Consider the following 21,658-nt stretch of genomic DNA (forward strand, 5'->3'; position numbering starts at 1 on the left):
CTGCCTGCCTTCTGACCAGACCCCAGCTTGTCTAATGAATCATCTCTCTCTCTGTTCTCCTGTGTATGAGCCCAGCTAACCTCCTGACTATGCTTGCTCTTATTCACACCTGGTACCTGACCTTGGCTTTAAACCGACTACTCTCCTACTCTCTGTTCTGCTTAAACCTGCTGCCACTTACGGCACCACCTGTCTGCAGACACCATCCCAGTGCACCAGCTGTATACCTGGGAGTTCCTCTGGCAACATCTTAGTCAAGAACATCTCCAGCAGGTGACTCATGCTTCTTTGAGCCTGACTTCTCCTGTTCCACCTTCAGGGGAGTCTGGGACTGCAAGGGAAGCCCTCTCTCTCCATTGGCCTTCAGCACCAGGCATGTGATAGCCCTTTTCCTGTTCCTGAGGGTAGTCCTCATTTTGGGGAGTGCTGTTGAACTGGAGCCATTGTGCCTAGTGGCCTTTAAAAAAATTTGAATCCAGACCTCATTTGTTCTTCTGTTTGGCAAGCCACCAATCAATGGCATCTTTAGGTGATCTTTGCCAGGTCTTTTTTTAACTTGGCGTGTGGCTAGACCTCAACTCTGGCAGACTTGCAGGCCTAGCTTCATGTTTTAGCCTGCAGTTTCCTGCATGTGAAATTCTTACCTCATTTCTGCAGTGGTTCTGTTGGACCTTTGGTTCTACTTACATTTGCTGCTGGCTTCTGTCTTCTCCTATGGGCATCACATTGTTAAGTTGAGCCTTGAAATAAAGGACATCTACGCCAATCAGGTTTGCATTCCTCTCCATATGTTTACATAGAGTATACGCCATACAGCGGACCACATATCCTCCAACAGATATGTGACCCAGATTACATTGGTTACAGAGCTTTTATAGTACATAAACGGGCACGAGCCCAAGTTACAGATTACACAAGGTTTCACAATATTACACAAGATTTCACAATACAGTCTATTTACACATACGGTCATCTTGACCCTATAATGGCGTCGAGTGAAAGGTTAGTCTGACAATTAAAAAAGATTGATTAGGGGCTTTTTACATATTACGGTAATAAGGGGCTTGTTTTCATAAACATCTCTTTCCGGGAATCTTATCATATCTTTGGCAGAACATTTCATACCATCTGGAACACAACTGGGACACAGCTATTAAATACCAACTAGAGTTCTAAACATTTAGAAGAATATATTCTTTGGTATATTAAAGGGGACTCTTTGACTATATAACGATATATAACGATATGCTCTTCATCTATTTTCATATCTTGACAACATGCTCTACTGTGGATTTATATCCCTTTCCCTTTTCTCTGGTCTGTCTCCTAGTCGGCTTCTCTATATATAGACATGCCCAGTGCAGCTTGTGTTGCCTGAGCAACTTCCTAGTTCCTCCATGCTTCTGTCTTCCCACGTATTACTTGTATTCTGTGTCTGATTTCCTGTGTACCGACCTTCATCTACCACTTTTGTCCGGCTGCTCTGTGTCCTGACTTCGGCTTGTTTCCTGGATCCTCTCCAGTTTTCCACCATCTGTAGTCTGCATATGCAAGTGGTCTCCGCATCTTCAGCTGGACATACTTGGGGGTCCGAAAACCTGCATCCTCTCTTCTACAAGTCTCTCCCCACCATCCGAGGCCCTAGTAAAGAAGAAGGCTGGGGCTTAGACTCCATGCACTGAGGAACACTGAGTTCTTCTTCTACAAGGGCTCACTACCATAGGAACCCAACCATAGGAACCTGACACCTAGGCTAACCAGTCTTTGGTGACCAATGCATTGCTCCAACTATTCTACTATCTTAAAGTTGTACCTTTACTTTCCTAGCCTCCAGAACATTGCAACTGTCAATGTAGAGCTCACAAAGATTATTAAACAATTCACTTTTCCAGAAAGAATGTTTCAGACAGTGGTATCATTGTGAATAATTTATTGGCCAACTGTTGCCGCACCTCTGTTTGATTTGGAATCCCATGTTTCATCCTAGTAGAGAGGAAAACATAGCCTAGGCTGTTGACTTTCCTGAATGGCAGACATTTGGAGAAAAGAAAATCTCTTTTGAAAATGAAACAATTACATTTTGCAAAGCAAAACCAATGAACTTAAAAAAAAAAAAAAAAACTCCATTCCGTCTGGTGGGAGAATTGTCTGCCAGTGAATTGCCGCAGATGCATATTTATATTATTTTGGTCATGAAAGAAAGCAAAATGTGGAATGAAATATTCAGAAAGGATCAGAAAAAGCAGAAGCCCTTTAAATGCATTGTCTGTGATATTCTCTTGGTAAATCTATTTGACTATAAGGATTTCGGAGTTAAACTGACTCTGGATGGTTATGGGCAGGGCCGGGACAAGGGGTGGGCAGGAGAGGCGGCTGCCCTGGGCACTGTGGTATCATATGAGGTATGTAGGCACCAGAAGGAGATTGTGGGGAGGGGATTGTGTTGAGAGGGGAAATTGGGGGTGGCAGGAGGTTAGAATTGTTCTAGGAGGGGAAATCTGGGGTAGTGTGCTAGGAGTGGTGATTTGTGTTGAGAGGAGGGATGGGGAAGAGGATTTGTGCTAAGAGGGGGCATTTGTGGGGTTTGTGCTAGAAAAGGTAATGTGGTGGGGGGGATTGTGCTAGGAGGGGAAATATTTTTGGGGAGGGGGATTTGTGCTAGTAGGGATGTTTGGAGGGCATTATTTGAGCTAGGAGGGGACATTTGTTGGAGGGGGTATATGCTAGAGTGGAGGGTTGGGGGGGGGGGAGTTTGAGCTGGGAGGGGGGATTTGAAGTAGGGGGAGAGTATTTGTGCTTGGAGGGGAAATTTGAGGGGTAGAGAATTTGTGCTAGGAAGGGGTAATCCTTTATGGGGGGAGGGGATTGTGCTGGGAGCATATGCAGAATGAGAGGATTTCAGCTTGGGGGATGGGGGGGGATTTGTGCTGGGAGAGGGGATTTCAGCAGGGGAGTGGATTTGTACTCAGAGGAGGGGCAGTTAATGCTTAGGGGGTAAGCATGCAGATTAGTGCTCAATTTTGTTTTTCTTGGGGTGGGGGTAAATTTTTGCTGACACATAGTGCTCATATGTCTTGGGGGGGGGGGCAATTCAGCATGTTTGCCTTGAGCTCTAAATGACCTTGTCCCAGCACTGGTTACAGGTGGATTGCTTGGTCCAAAGTGAGATTTGTGCCACTCGGTTGGTGTTTGCCATGGAGCAATATACCAGCTACAGTCAATCTGTCCATGCATGCAAGCACTTAGTCCTTAGCACTTTCCATCCAGCAGCCATAACAGTTACTAGTGCGAAGGAGCCAATAAGATTATCTACAAAGCAAGATGGAAATGCCCTTTCCGTTTCGCCCAAACCCGTTACCCTGTGTACACCATCCCTCAATAAAATATGAAATGAAAGCCCTTTACCGCCCACAAAAGGCAAGAACAGACAGAGGGGACTTTTATGTGCCACCAAGAATCACACGAGATATATAAAAAACAAATCTTTTGATCCAAAATTAAAATGATGGATAAGACAAAAACATGTAAAAATAATTCTTATATACAGTACTGTGCAAAAGGGGTAACTTCTTCTGGGTAGACTTGCACACCGTTTTTGAAGGAACTCGGCAGGTAGGTTGTTCTACGTACATCTTGGAGAACTAAGCACAGATCTTCTGTGGATGTCGGCTGCCTCCAATCCTTCTGTCTCTTCATGTCATCCCAGACAGACCTCATGACGGTGAGATCAGGGCTCTGTGGGGGCAAAACCATCACTTCCAGGACTCCTTGTTCTTCTTTACACAGAAGCTAGTTACATAGTAGTTGAGGTTGAATAAAGACAATAGTCCATTCAGTTCAACCTGTGTAGGTGTGTGTGGACGCAATCATCTCACATACCCCTGAATGTTTTAATCTTTGAGATGTATGTCCAAGAGTCTTTTAAAAGTAACCATACTCCCCGCAGTTACCACCATTTGTGGAAGAGAGTTCCACAATCTTATTCTCCAGTTCTTAATGAAATTGGATGCATGTTTGGGGTGGTTGCCCTGTTGCAGAATAACTTTGGGGCCAATCACAGACCTCCATGATGGAGAAGTATCTTCCTATATTTCTCAGTATTAAGAACATCATTGATCCTGACCTAATATCAACTCCATTTGCAGAAATGCAGCCCCAAACGTGCAAGGAACCTCAACCATGCTTCACAGTTGCCTGCAGACTCGCATTACTGTACCGATCTCCAGCCCTTCCCCCAACAAACTGCCTCCTGCTACAGCCAAATGCTTCAAATTTTGACTCATGAGTCCAGAGCACCTTCTGCCATTTTGATGCCCCCCACCTGTGATTTCCTGCTTAGCTGAGTCACGAGCCTTGTTTCCACATCCTGTGCATAAACATGATACTGTAGTATCACATCATCTTCTAATGTAATAAAGAATACCTACTGGTAAGTGGCTATCCACCGACAAGTATTTTATGTATAGCCAGGTGCTGGGCTACAGCAATTTGGAAATGCAGACATTGCCCTTTATTATTCTCATCCTGTACTGTGATCATAATGTTATGCTGCACCTTCCTCCTCCGGCAAGCAGGGGCAGAGCTAAAGCCAAGCAAGCCCATAGACTCATATAATGGCTACACTATAATGGTTACACTACAGATCACAATAGCCACTGTGCAGTAGAAAGAATGGAGAGAGGATTTTTTTAACTGCCAAGGAAACCTCTTCCTCTTGGCACTGAGGGAGTTAGAGGGCACCTCTTTCTGAATATTAGCCTGCCAGCTGGAGATTATACCAACACAGATAAAAATCTGAGACTGGGAGTGAGGACACCTGTGGGCAGCACAGAACCACCCACGACACAGCACCTGCATTGCTGCAGCAGGGAGACTGGAGCATCCGCTCACCTTCTGCTTATCACTGGAGGCTTTCGGAGAGAGACAGAGGAGACCCCTCCTTCTACAGCATGAGGTCACTACAGCATCCCAGGGACTGGTGAGAGGGCTAAGTTCCCATTGCCGATACCTCTAGCAGGGACTGAGCTACTGAGAGCCGAACAAGTGTACCCAATTCATACTGCACTCTATACCGCACTTATTCCAAACCTAGACTGCACCTATACCAACCCTATACTGCATTATACCGAACTATTACCACATCTGAACCACATCTACCTTGCACCTGTTCCAAGACTATACCATACCTATACTGTACCTATAGGGCATGCAGGTTAACTGGGTCTGTCACTAAGTGCAAAGACGCTCTTTAAGGGCCCCAACGGTAGCCGGCAAAAGAAGATCTCAAATGATTACCCCTCCCCCAATAATTGTTCTTCTTATTGCTTTAATTCCCTGCTCCTTCTGCTATCCTCCTTTTCATTTGGACAGTGTTTATCAAGTAGGTCTAGGACTAGCATTGCTCACTGTTCTGAAAGTATAGTTCCAGCACTCGGTAGATTAAAACTTTACTACTGCTCACTGCTGCACTTGAGGTGTTTATGCCGATCTGGAAAGCCAAAGGGGAGATTTAAAAAAAAACTGGAGCACACAGAATATGGTGCATAGTAACCAATCAGCTTCTAATTTCAGCTTGTTCAATGAAACTTTGACAATAAACCTTGGAAGCTGATTAGTTATGCACAGCTGCAACGGATTCTGTGATTCTGTGTGCATCGGTTTTAGTAAATCACCCCCCCCCCATGTCATTTTATGCCTAGTCCTTGCTGGTAATCACTTTTTATGCCAAATCGTGTTATTACCATTGTTAATTCATTTTATGCTTGCCTAGTTACTAACCATTTTGGTTGAAAATATATTAAGTTTGCCCTTACTACCTGGGTAGGACCGGTTTTCTTTGATATTGCACTACTATTTGGGTACTTAGTATAACTTTCAGTGATTTCCTGTGATATGGTATGTTTGCACACTCAGTCTGGTGTGTCAGAGGGGCTGAGGTTATTGAGAAAGTCAAGACAAAGAACAAAGGACCCATCCTATCCAGTGGCTCCTATGAGGGTAGCACTACATACACTATATTGTCAAAAGTAATGGGACACCTGCCTTTACACACACATGAACTTTAATGGCATCCCAGTCTTAGTCTGTAGGGTTCAATATTGAGTTGGCCCACCCTTTGCAACTATAACAGCTTCAACTCTTCTGGGAAGGATTTCCACAAGGTTTAGGAGTGTGTCTATGGGAATGTTTGACCGTTCTTCCAGAAGCGCATCTGCTCTAATTCATCCCAAAGGTGTTCTATCGGGTTGAGGTCAGGACTCTGTGCAGACCAGTGAAGTTCCTCCACCCCAAACGCCGTCATCCATGTCTTTATGGACCTTGCTTTTTGCACTGGAACATGTTGGAACAGAAAGGGCCCATCCCTAAACTGTTCCCACAAAGTTGGGAGCATGAAATTGTCCAAAATGTCTTGGTATACTGATGCCTTAAGAGTTCCCTTCACAGGAACTAAGGGGCCAAGCCCAATCCCTTAAAAACAACCCCACACCATAATCCCCCCTCCACCAAATGATTTGGACCAGTGCAGAAAGAAAGGTCCATAAAGACATGGATGAGCGAGTTTGGGGTGGAGGAACTCACTGATCCTCAACCCGATAGAATACCTCTGAGAATGAATTTGAGCAGAGACTTCAAGCCAACATCAGTGCCTGACCTCACAAATGTGCTTCCTCAAGAATGGTCAAACATTCCCATAGACACTCCTAAACCTTGTGGACAGCCTTCCCAGAAGAGTTGAAGCTGTTATAGCTGCAAAGGGTGGGCCAACTATATATTGTACCCTACGGACTAAGACTGGGGTGCCATTAAAGTTCATGTGGTTGTAAAGGCAGGTGTCCCAATACTTTTGACAATATAGTGTATGTATTGCATTTCTTGACCCTGATGAAGGGAGACCAGTGAGCCTCTGAAACACTTTGGATATTTTTTATGATGTCTGCTAATAATAGTAGACCTACAAAACCTATTTGGAACCTATCTTGTGCTTTCGTCTTTTCATTTTGCTTGCAGAGATATTAATTGGACAGCACTGGGAAAGGTGCTCTCATTGGTTGAGTTATGCTGGTGGCACCAGTTAAGCCATTGGTAAAACATTAGTAGCTCAGTATGGACACAATATGTGGAGGATACATTTGTTGAATACTATGAATGCATTTGGAGCCCAATTGTTGGTTCCTACACAGAGACAGAGTTCACATGTATGAAGTCTCCAATGAAGCCCATGGAACCAGCAGATCTCGCCTAGTCTGTGGTTCATATTGCATTTCCCCTGGGACAAGGACAGTTGTTGGGAACTACTGAGAAATATCCAGCAATGCAATTTCTTCTCCTCCTCGTCTGTCTGCAGGATATTTTACTGATGTCATGTATTTGTTCCACAGTCACAGCCGAGTGAGGTTATTGCTGGGAGGCACAGCTGGAAGGGCGCTCCCTCTGCGTCCATTCACCACAACACCGCGTCCATCTCCAGTGTCTGGAGAGACTTAGGAGATGAGTGGTCACCATGATAAAATGACATTGTCAGAACAAAGGAGATACCAGGAGAAAATCTTCAGCTTTTACTACCGAGGGAAAACGTACGTCTGATGGGCCTTCCGTGTTCAGAAAGAAAAAAACGAAATACAAGAACTGCTACCACCAATTATTATTAACAATAAAATACATCTGCTGCTAGCTAGTATTATTATTGTTAATACTGCTATAATTATTATTATTATTATTACCAGGGCTTTTTTTCCAGGGGGAACGCGGGGGAACGCAGTTCCGGCACCTCCAACACTGAATGTATTTAAATGCAAGGGGTGCTGGGGTGTGCTGGATGGTGTATTGATGATGGCCGCTGGGAGATCTATTGTCGCCAGTGGGGATCTATTTTTGCGCGGGGGTCTATTGTTTATGGAGGAGGATCTATTGTGGCTGGGGGGGGATCTTATATTTCTGGGGAGTCAGTTGTTGCTAGAAGGGATCTACTGTTGAGAGAGAGGTCTATTGTTGCTGGCTGCTGGAGAATTTAATGTTGTTGCTAGTGGTCTATTGTCTTTGGGGTGGATCTATTGCTGCTGGGTGGTATTTTGTTGTGGGGGGGCATTAGGTGGGCATTAGGGGGGCATAGGTGATCTCTTGTTTCTAGGGGTCTATTGTTGCTGGCTGCAGGGGATCTATTTTGATGCTTTTCTTGTTATAATAAACAAGTTCAATACAAATTGGCACCACAGAATGATACTTGGTTCTGTGTTCTCTAAAAGGGGCGGTACTTGGAAGTGGGTAGGGGGTGGGACCAAGGGATGTTCTTGGGGGTGGGTAGGGGGCGGAGACAAGGGGTGACTCAGAAGGGGGGATTTCCTGCACCTACTCTCTTAGAAAAAAAGCCCTGATTATTATTATTTACTGCTATACTAGTACTAATAATACCAATAATAATTGAAGAATGTTCGTTTGGCCAAATTATTATTTATTTTGAGAAACTTATCATATAAAGTGCCAGCATTCCATAACATATGTACTACATCCTAACTCTGTCTACATAAAAGAAAAAAAAAGGAGGGGGGAAATGGGACAGTAGCTTGATAAAAATTATTCAATTAATTTTTACATTAAAATCATATTCATAAAAGGGAAAAATATTCCCACAAGGTTTGATATAGGTCTCTCTTTTTTCAACAATATTGCATGTTATATATACAATATGCATAACTCCTTTTCTAAAGATCCACAAGATCAACACATTTCACATAAACAGCTTCTTCAGGACCTTATCTTGGGATCCAATGAGAGAACAAAACCTAACACTTCAGAGCAATGTATTATAGATAGAACTAGACGATGACCCAAGGCTAAACCATTCCAGGATGGTCTTATAGACTCGGAGGACAGGATAGGGAACACAACCTTACAAAAAAAATGAAGGGTTTATAATTTTTATCATAGATATATTTGAAATGATAGAGACGAAGACAATATCAACCAAAAATCCACAAACAACACATGATACAAATGTTATAAATTGAGTTGCAGTTCAGTGAGTATTTATTCCTCAACCAATTAACAATACTTTTGGCTCCCACAGACTGGCTACAGTATGTGCTCATGTGGTGCACAGATTAGTCCTATCAATTTAAGAAGGTGCTCCTAACGACAACCCGTTATGTGTATAAAAGACACTGAATCTCTTTCTTTCATTAAAACCTTTACGATCATGAGCAAGACCAAAGAACTGTCAAAGGATGTCAGGGACAAGAGTGTAGACCTGCACAAGGCTGGAATGGGCTACAAGACCATCAGCAAGAAGCTTGGTGAGAAGGAGACAACTGTTGGAGCGATTATTCGCAAATGGAAGAAATACAAAATAACCATCAATAGCCCTTGGTCTGGAGCTCCATGCAAGGTTTCACCCCATAGGGTAAGGATGAACATGAGAAAAGTGAGGGATCAGCCCAGAACTACACGGGAAGGTGTTTGTGAATGATCTCAAGGTAGTTGGGACCACAGACACCAAACAAGCAATTGGCAACACAATACGCTACCATGGATTGGAATCCTGCAGTGCCCGCAAGGTGCCCTTCCTCAAGAAGGCACATGTATAGACCTGTGTGAAGTTTGCCAATGAACATCTAAATGATTAAGAGAAGGATTGTGAGAAAGTGCTGTGGTCAGATGAGACCAGAATTGTGATCTTTGGCATTAACTCGACTTGCCGTGTTTGGAGGAAGAAAATTGCTGACTATGACCCTAAGAACATCATCCCTACAGTCAAGTCAAGAGGTGGAAATATTATGCTTTGGGGCTGTTTCTCTGCTGAAGGTACAAGCCAACTTTGCCACACTGAGGGGCCAAGTATAGTAAAATCTTGGATGAAAACCTTCTTCCCTCAGCCAGAACACTGAAGATGGGTCGTGGATGGGTCTTCCAGCATGACAATGACCCAAAACATACCACTAAGGCAACAAAGAAGTGGCTCAAGCAGAAGCACATTAAGGTCATGGAATGGCCTAGTCTCCAGACCTTAACCGGTTGCCAACTGCCGCACGACTATATACTGCGGCGGTCAGCCCCGGCCAGGCATAGTGACGTACTGGTACGTCACTCGCCTGTCACTTCCTTGTGAGCCAATAGCGGGCGAGCGCGCGCCCGCGGAGGCGCGCGCCCGCCGCGGCTCGTTCACAGGGAAGTTAGTGCGTGTGAACGGCAGACCCGATGTCCGCCGGTCACTCGCCGATCGTTGGTACAGAGGGAGAAAGTCAGGCGGCTGATGTAAACAAGCCGCCTGTCATTCTCCCCTGTGTAGAAACAGTGATCAGACGGTTCCACTATGTAGGACCATTGATCACTGTTCCTATACTAGTAGCCAAAGCCAATCACAGTAGAAAGCACGCCCCTAGGGACACACTTAACCCCTCCCTCCCCAATAAAGTTAACTCCTTCACTGCCAGTGACATTTTGCAGTAACAGTGCATATGTATAGCACTGATTACTGCAGTAATGTCACTGGTAACCCCAAAAGTGTCAAAAATGTCAGTCAAGGGTCCGATCTGTCCGCCGCAATGTCGCAGTACCGCAAAAAAAATCGCAGATCGCCGCCATTACGTGTTTAAAAAAAAAAACACCAAAAATGACAAAAATCTTTCCTTTAGTTAGTAAACGCAATAACTTTTGCGCAAACCAATCAAAATACGCTTTTTGCAATTTTTTTTACCAAACATATGTAGCAGAAAAAAATTGGCCAAAAATTTTAAAAAATTTAGATTTTTACATTTTTTTGGGGGGGGGGGGGGGGATTTCATATAAAAAAATTTGAAAAATATTGTTATTTTTGCAAAATTTACGCTCTTTTTTTGTTTATAGCGCAAAAAGTAAAAATCGCACAGGTGATCAAATACCACCAAAAGAAAGCTCTGTTTGTGGGAAAAAAAGGACATCAAATTCGTTTAGGTACAGCGTCGCACGACCGCACAATTGTCCGTTAAAGTCACGCAGTAAAAAATCTTAAAAAAAACCCTGGTCAGGAAGGGGGTAAAATCTTCCGGGGCTTAAGTGGTTAATCCTATAGAAAATGTATGGAGGGAACTGAGACTTTGAGTTGCCAAGAACCTGGATTTAGCCAACAAATTGCTTAAAAAGCTTTTATATGCCATCAGTCTGTTCCCCGCATACAGTATGTATATGATATATATTTATTACATCCTGGTAAGTCAAATTGACCCCGCCAGTTCCAGACATCACAGTGAAGGAAAGTAATTGTACATCAACCCATCCAAGAATAACAGGAGGATCAGAGAAACACAGAAGCCCTCTTTCTAAGGGTGCAGTGGTGAAAAAATACTATACCATTATCCACCAATTTCTGTCCTGTCGCTCCTGCAGATCCATTGCCATGTTTCCATTCCACCAATACAGCTACTTCACCAGTATAAGAGTTTTCTCTGTCCAGGATGTATTAAATATATATCAATATACATAGGTGACAGATTGATTGCATATAAAAGCATTTTGGGCAATTTGTTGAACATATCCTGGTTCTATTGAGCACATCCTTTTATGATCCTGGCCCCATATTGTTATCTTAGTAAGAAAATTTGGATTTGGATGTGGCCCCTATCCTGTCTTCCCAGTCTATGAGGCCATCCTGGAATAGTTTATCCTTGGGTCATCATCTAGTTCTATCCTAAAATAAATTGCTATGAAGTGTTAGGTTTGTTCTTCCCATTGGATCCCAAGATAAGGTCCTGAAGAAGCTATTTATGTGAAACACGTTGACCATGTAGATCTTAAGAACAGGAGTTATGTACAGTATATGGTATATATCATGCAATATTGTTGAAAAATTAGATTTATATCAAACCTTGTTTGAAACCTTTGGTACCAAAACATTGGTACCATTATCAGTCCATTTTTTCCCTCTTTTTTTTTTCTGAATAATATATCGAGAAACAAAAATCTCATATACTTTAGCTTTAGAAATGACACTTCTATAGTAATGTGATCCAGTAAATTAATCTAATTGCCAAAATATGGTGCTGCAAATTAATTGTTTAACTTCAATGCCGAGTTCCATCAGAATCAGGGCTGTGTAAACCCCGTGTAGGTCCACAGTTTGGATGAAGCAGCCTCAATGTCATATGCTTCCATCTTTGTTTACCTTTTTATATTTAACTCCATGATTTGCATGATTACATAGAAAAGAGTGTCATGACTTTTTTTATTGTTTTTTTTGTTAAATAATTATACGAAAGACAAAATAAATCTTAAAAAATGTTATACCACACAAGTCTTCTGTGGGTAAGTTAGTGAGTCTTCAGCTTGATGAATTCTAGGCTCAGAATGTGTATCAAAGCTCAAACTGTGATCTTCCCAATTTACACTTTTGTCAAAGTTCCTTGCTGTCATGAGATCAAATAATTGGATTGTTGTGACCTTAACAAGCTGAACATCATAAGAGGAGAACATTCATCAGTGCCTGATGGGCCTCTACTTTCTCTCTTCTAAAGACAACTCTGTCCATTGAGGATGGAGACATACTACCTTTCAGGGCCGATTCTGTCTGATATGGGGGTGCAGGAAAAAAAAAATCAGGGAAGCAGAAAGCTAAAGCACTCTTTTACCCTCTCCTCTCCGAGTTCCCTTTCTCTATGTGGCTGCACTGAAAACCACATGTATTAGGCCGGCATTTTCCAATTTATTTTTTTAGTCATGGCACCCTTTATAAATATGCAAAATCCCGAGACACCCCAGTCCTGAACTGTAGTTACTGGGCTGTAGGACACTGACATATGAACTGGATGATGATGTCACCCTCTCCTTGGCATCACATGGGGGAGTTAAGCCCCTTTTACGTTAACGTCTCACCAATGCATTGCTTCAAATCAGAGTTGCCCCAATCCTATTGGAGTCCCTCTTTCTATTGGAGTACCGCCATCACAACAGAGCCCCCCACAATCACAAAAGAGTTCCCCCAAATCACAACAGAACCCCCCCTTTCATAAATAGCAAGAAATGATGCTGTGCATCCTGGTCTGCCCCCCCCCCCCCTCCACACACACGCACATCTGAACTCGATGATGATGTCACCCTCTCCTTCATCACATGGGGGAGTTCAGCCCCCTTTACTTCAGTGTCTTGCCAGTACATTTCCTCCTTCAAATCAGAGTTGCCCCAATTGGAGTCCCTCTCCCTTTTTAAGTACCCCCTTACACACACACACACGCACATTTGAACTGGATAATGATATCACCCTATCCTTGGCATAACATGGGGGAGTTTAGCCCTTTTTACTTCAACTTCTCACCAATAAATTTCCTTCTTCAAATCAGAGTTGCCCCAATCCCATTGGAGTCCCTCGGAAGAGAACCCTTAATACAACAGAGCCCCCCCCCCCTTCACAACATGACCTCCCACCATCACAACAGAGCCCCCTTTTCAAGACAAAACAATAAAGGATGCCGTGCATCCTGGTCTGCCCCCCCCCCCCCTCCACACACACGCACATCTGAACTGGATGATGATGTCACCGTCTCCTTGGCATCACATGGGGAGTTTAGCCCCCTTTACTTCAATGTCTCGCCAATACATTTCCTCCTTCAAATCAGAGTTGTCCCAATCCCATTGGAGTTCCTCTTCCTATTGGAGTACCCCCATTACAACAGAGCCTCCCCATCACAAAAGAGTTCCCCCTAATCACAACAGAGTCCCCCTTTCATAAATAGCAAGGAATGATGCTGTGCATCCTGGTCTGCCCCCCCCCCCCCCCCCTTACACACACACACACACACACACACACGCACATTTGAACTGGATAATGCTGTCACCCTATCCTTGGCATAACATGGGGGAGTTTAGCCCCTTTTACTTCAACTTCTCACCAATACATTTGCTTCTTCAAATCACTTTTGCCCCAATCCCATTGGAGTCCCACTTCCTATCGGAAGAGAACCCTCAATACAACAGAGCCCCCCCCCCCCTTCATAACATGACCTCCCACCATCACAACAGAGCCCCCCTTTTCAAGAAAAACAATAAATTATGCCATGCATCCTGGTCCGCCCCCACCCCCCCCTCCACACACACGCACATCTGAACTAGATGATGATGTCACCCTCTCCTTGGCATCACATGGGGGAGTTTAGCCCCCTTTACTTCAATGTCTAGCCAATACATATCCTTCTTCAAATCAGAGTTGTCCCAATCCCATTGGAGTCTCTTTTCCTATTGGAGTACCCCATTACAACAGAGCCTCCCCATCACAAAAGAGTTCCCCCAATCACAACAGAGCCCCCCTTTCAAAAAGAACAATGAATGATGCCATGCATCCTGGTCCGCCCCCTACACGCACATCTGAACTGGATGATGATGTCACCCTCTCCTTGGCATCACATGGGGGAGTTTAGCCCCCTTTACTTCAATGTCTTGCCGGTACATTTCCTCCTTCAAATCAGAGTTGCCCCAATCCCATTGGAGTCCCTCTCCCTTTTGGAGTACCCCCATTACAACAGAGCTTCCCCATCACAAAAGAGTTCCCCCAATCACAACAGAGCCCCCCTTCATAAATAGCAACCAATGATGCTGTGCATCCTGGTCTTCCCCAACCCCCCCCCCCCCACAAACACACACACACGCATCTAAACTGGATAATGATGTCACCGTCTCCTTCAAATCACATGGGGGAGTTTAGCCCCCTTTACTTCAATGTCTCGCCAATACATTTCCTCCTTCAAATCAGAGTTGTCCCAAACCCATTGGAGTCCCTCTTCCTATTGGAGTACCCCCATTACAACAGAGCCTCCCTATTACAACAGAGCCTCCCACCATCACAAAATTGTTCCCCCAATCACAACAGAGCCCCCCTTTCAAAAAGAACAATGAATGATGCCATACATCCTGGTCCGCCCCCTCCGCACACACGCACATCTGAACTGGATGATGATGTCACCCTCTCCTTGGCATCATATGGGGGAGTTCAGACCCCTTTACTTCAACTTCACACCGATACACTGCCTTCTTCAAACCAGAGTTGCCCCAATACCATTGGAGTCCCTCTTCGTATTGGAGTACCCCAATGCAATAAAGCCCCCCCATCACAACAGAGCCTCCCACCATCACAACAGAGTTCCCCCATCACAATAGAGCCCCCTTCATAAACAGCAATGAATGATGCCGTGCTTCCTGACACTCCCACACACAATGGAAACTAAGGATGCAGTGCCATGGATAGTGGCAGGCCACTAGGCAGCCATGCCAACATAGAACCATCAAGGTTACATGCTGCCCCCCAGCCCCTCTTCTTTCTAATGCAAATGTCACTGGTCCTGGGAGAGCACCATTAAACTCTGGGAGGGGGGGGGGGCTCAGCACCCCCCTAGATCAAGCCCTGCTACCTTTATACAGCTGTGAGCATTATGACAATCTTGCTCTCAGCCTTACCCCGCACAGAGATTTTCTAGCTTGTGGAACAACAATGTAAATGTCATCAGGCTGAGAACGATCGTCAGTGGGGTCGGTTGACACTGCAGTTAACGCTTACAAAGCACAGTAGTGGCCATCATGTGTTTTAATTAAAACATGCTCCAATCACAGTGTTTACTGTAACAATTTTAAAATTCAAGAAAAGTCTGTGACACTCGCTGCCACGCCAGGCAGGAATGTACAGAGTTTACCTGCTTGCTGTGCGGGGCAATTTTTTTTTCTGCTATAAAACACATCCAATAAAAAAATGTAATAAATCAAATTTCTTTATCAATTTAGGCCAATTTGTATTCTCCTACATATTTTTGGTAAAAAAAAATATTGCAATAAGCGTATATTGATTGGTTTGCACAAAAGTTATGGTTTCTACACACTGGGATATTTTTATTTATTTATTTATGTATTTATTTTATACTAGTAATGGTACTGATTAGTGATTGCAACATTGTGGCGGACAAATTGGACCCCTAACTGACACTTTTGACACTTTTTTGAGGACCACAAACTATGTGATAGCTTTATTTATACATTTTTTATTTATTTTCATTTTTTTACTAGGATCGTTAGTGATCAGTGACTTTTAGTGGGACTGCGATATTGCGGCGGACAGTTGGGACACTAACTGACATTTTTTGGGCGCCAATACAGTGATCAGTGCTAAAAAATATTCACTGCCCCTGTTCTAATGACATTGGCAAGGAAGGGGTTAACATCTAGGGGCGATCAAAGGGTTAAATGTGGGTTTGACCTGTGCTTTACTACTGTCGGGGAGGTGCTTGTACTAGGGGAAGGCATGGATCGGTGCCCCCTGCTTAGAAGGAACACAGGATCCATGTCTACTGTAGTGACAGACCGCCATTCTGCCTGTGTACTGAAGCATCAGCAGGTCCCAGCGGGCATCGAGTCAGCTGTACCCACCAACCAGCTCCCGCTGTGTTTAATCACAGCAGGAGCACAAGTGCCCCAAACCCGGGAGTGCTGGATCACATACTAGGAAAGTGATCCTGCGCAGGAGAGCCCAATATCTACAGTATACGGTCAACAAGTGGTTAAGGATAAAAGGTTGAGCTTTTTTCAGTTTGGTGGTCTCCAAATTGTGGCCTGGGAGCCAGGAATGGCCCTTTGCTTGCTTTTATCTGGCCCTTGTAGCCCCCCTATAATAGTTAATGGGTATCCACCTTATCTGGCGCTTTGGGGCATTATTTTATCTGCTGATACCAACAATGGGCATAATTCCCCCCACTGAGACCAGTGAAGGGGCACAATTCCTCCCAATGACACCAATGATGGGGCACAATTCCTCCCAATGATGGGGCACAATTCCTCCCAATGATGGGGTACAATTCCTTACAATGACACCAATGATGAGACACAATTCCTCCCAATGACACTAATGATGGGGCACAATTCCTTACAATGACACCAATGATGAGACACAATTCCTCCCAATGATGGGGCACAATTCCTTACAATGACACCAATGATGGGGCACAATTCCTCCCAATGATGGGGCACAATTCCTTACAATGACACCAATGATGAGACAGAATTCCACCCAATGATGGGGCACAATTCCTTACAATGACACCAATGATGGGGCACAATTCCTCCCAATGACACCAATGATGGGGGCACAATTCCTCCCAATGACACCAATGATGGGGGCACAATTCCTCCCAATGATGGGGCACAATTCCTTACAATGACACCAATGATGAGACACAATTCCTCCCAATGATGGGGTACAATTCCTTACAATGACACCAATGATGAGACACAATTCCTCCCAATGACACTAATGATGGGGCACAATTCCTTCTAATGAAGGGGCACAATTCCTTACAATGACACCAATGATGAGACACAATTCCTCCCAATGATGGGGCACAATTCCTCCCAATGATGGGGTACAATTCCTTACAATGACACCAATGATGAGACACAATTCCTCCCAATGACACTGATGATGGGGCACAATTCCTTACAGTGACACCAATGATGAGACACAATTCCTCCCAATGATGGGGCACAATTCCTTACAATGACACCAATGATGGGGCACAATTCCTCCCAATGATGGGGCACAATTCCTTACAATGACACCACTGATGAGACAGAATTCCACCCAATGATGGGGCACAATTCCTCCCAATGACACCAATGATGGGGGCACAATTCCTCCCAATGACACCAATGATGGGGGCACAATTCCTCCCAATGATGGGGCACAATTCCTTACAATGACACCAATGATGAGACACAATTCCTCCCAATGATGGGGTACAATTCCTTACAATGACACCAATGATGAGACACAATTCCTCCCAATGACACTAATGATGGGGCACAATTCCTTCTAATGATGGGGCACAATTCCTTACAATGACACCAATGATGAGACACAATTCCTCCCAATGATGGGGCACAATTCCTCCCAATGATGGGGTACAATTCCTTACAATGACACCAATGATGAGACACAATTCCTCCCAATGATGGGGCACAATTCCTTACAATGACACCAATGATGAGACAGAATTCCACCCAATGATGGGGCACAATTCCTTACAATGACACCAATGATGGGGCACAATTCCTCCCAATGACACCAATGATGGGGCACAATTCCTCCCAATGATGGGGCACTATTCCTCCCAATGACACCAATGATGGGGCACTATTCCTCCCACTGATACCAATGATGGGGCACAATTCCTCCTAATGATGGAGCACAATTCCTTACAATGACACCAATGATGAGACACAATTCCTCTCAATGATACCAATGATGGGGCCCAATTCCCCCCAACGATGGGGCACAATTCCTTATAATGACACCAATGATGAGACACAATTCCTCCCAATGATGGGGCACAATTCCTTACAATGACACCAATGATGAGACACAATTCCTCCCAATGACACCAATGATGGGGCACAATTCCCCCCAACGATGGGGCACAATTCCTTACAATGACACCAATGATGAGACACAATTCCTCCCAATGATGGGTGCACAATTCCTCCCAATGATACAAATGATGGGGCACAATTCCTCCTAATGATGGAGCACAATTCCTTACAATGACACCAATGATGAGACACAATTCCTCTCAATGATACCAATGATGGGGCACAATTCCCCCCAACGATGGGGCACAATTCCTTATAATGACACTAATGATGAGACACAATTTCTCCCAATGATGGGGCACAATTCCTTACAATGACACCAATGATGAGACACAATTCCTCCCAATGACACCAATGATGGGGCACAATTCCTTACAATGACACCAATGATGAGACACAATTCCTTACAATGACACCAATGATGGGGCACAATTCCCCCCAACGATGGGGCACAATTCCTTACAATGACACCAATGATGAGACACACTTCCTCCCAATGATGGGGCACAATTCCTTACAATGACACCAATGATGGGGCACAATTCCTCCAAATGATGGGGCACAATTCCTTACAATGACACAATGATGAGACACAATTCCTCCCAAGGACACCAATGATAGGGCACAGTTCCTCCCAATGATGGGGCACAATTCCTCCCAATGACACCAATGACGGGGGAACAATTTCTCTCAATGACACCAAAAATGGGGCCAAATGACACCAAAGATGAGACATCATTCCTCCCACTCACACCAAAGATGGGGCATTGTTTTTTCCCTCTGATGTCAAAACCTTTTCTACTGCCATTGGCCACATTTTGCCCCCCTAAAGTCTAAATGACAACAAACTGGCCCTTTGTTAGGAAGTTTGGTGACCCCGGCTGTATATTGTTACATGGCAGGAATATAATCATACATAATTGTTCCATATACAACTTTCTGTTATCTCCTCCTAAAGCCCCCAAACAATTGACTCCACACTTTTATTTTGCACAGAGTAGGTGCCTGCATCCTCCTGTTCCAATCACATCTTCTCATTTCCCAAATGGGGTCACATTTGGGCCCCAAATGAACATCTTATCTTAGCCTTCAACTCAGCCTATGCCCCCCCCCCCCCCAAGCCGATGGCCGATCCTAACCCCTAAACCAAATACTTGCAATGCATGATAGGATCATTCAACATGACAATATATTACAATTCAGTAATCAATTGCCCTGGATGCATGGTTCAATCAATTAGTTATCAATTGCAGTGAAGAAAAAAAGAGCAAATAATCCTGGCAGAAAATCCATTCAAATTTAACGAAATTGATCTTTTTTTTTTTTTTTAAACAATTGTTTTAAAGAAGATCATTTGGAATAATGAAAGTCGTGATTGGTGAGCTTTTACCATTACATGTATAAATACAACATTCATTGTCTCTATGTCAATACTTCTTTGGAAGCAAGATAGACATGTATGGAAGGAACCTGATATTTATGATCAGAAGGTAAACACGTTGGGGCTGTGAAAGGATGGGGGGGGGGGGGGGGGGGTGACATGGTGTGTGGAGGAATCCTATTACATGGACCTGTTATGGGCAGACTGGGGGCTTATTCGTCTTGGTACAAATTGTGATCCTACAAGGCAGTGCCCAGGGCAAAGATGCCAAACTGCCCCCCCCCCCCTTAGGGTTAGGGTCAAGGCATACCCATCCCTGCAATAAACTATTGTGCCCAAGGCAGCCCATGTGGGTGTTGCTTGTGGTATTCTGCATGAAAATGCAGCCTGCCTAGGAATGCCCACTCTTCCAGGCGTACATCCACCCATCAAGACATTATGATATTTGCATAACTTCTCCCAGAGCCCCCTGCTTTGCATCAGAGCTGGGGGTTCTGGAGAGGAGTACTGAGGCGGGGAGGGGGGCTGTGATGTTTTCAGGACGCTATGTACAGCCCCCTGCCAGCCCCTCCCACCAGCTATGATATGCCTGTTTTGCACAGAGTAGCACAGAGATCTAGTGATGATGTGAGTAGGTGTACACTTAGGCATATAATGAAAACAAATATGTTCTGTTCAAAAATGTCATTAGCATGTTGTGGTTAAGGCAAACTAGTCCGATTAAGCCTTAGCTTTAGGTCCTGAATCTGGTGATTATTATTTATTCATAATGGCAAGATTGATCCCATACCATATTATACCATACCATACCATACAATCCTATCCCATACCATACCATACCATACCATACCATACTATCCCATACCATACCATACAATCCTATCCCATACCATACCATACCATACCATACCATACCATACCATACCATACAATCCTATCCCATACCATACCATACCATACCATACCATACTATCCCATACCATACCATACAATCCTATCCCATACCATACCATACCATACCATACAATCCTATCCCATACCATACCATACCATACTATCCCATACCATACCATACAATCCTATACCATACTATCCCATACCATACCATTCTATACCATACCATACAATCCTATTCCATACTATACCATAATATCCCATATCATACCATACCATACCATACTATCCCATACTATACCATACAATCCTATCCCATACCATACCATACTATCCCATTCTATACCATACTATACAATCCTATCCCATACCATACCATCCCATACCATACCATACCATACAATCCTATCCCATACTATACCATACCATACCATACCATACAATCCTATCCCATACTATACCATACCATACCATACCATACAATACTTTACTATACTCCATACCATCCTATCCCATACTATACCATCCTATCCCATACTATACCATACCATACCATCCTATCTCATACTATACCATACCATCCTATCCCATACAATACCATACCATACCATGCTATCTCATACTATACCATACCATACCATCCTATCCCATACTATACTATCCTATCCCATACCATACCATACCATACCATGATATCCCATACTATACCATACCATACAATTCTATCCCATACCATACCATACTATCCCATTCTATACCATACCATACCATACTATCCTATCCCATACCATACCATACTATCCCATTCTATACCATACCATACCATACTATCCCATATCATATCATACAATCCTATCCCATACCATACCATACTATCCCATTCTATACCATACCATACCATACAATTCTATCCCATACCATACCATACTATCCCATTCTATACCATACCATACCATACTATCCTATCCCATACCATACCATACTATCCCATTCTATACCATACCATACCATACTATC

This window comes from Pelophylax lessonae, assembly GCF_965119305.1.
Source record: "Pelophylax lessonae genome assembly, chromosome: 7".
Classification (NCBI taxonomy): domain Eukaryota; kingdom Metazoa; phylum Chordata; class Amphibia; order Anura; family Ranidae; genus Pelophylax; species Pelophylax lessonae.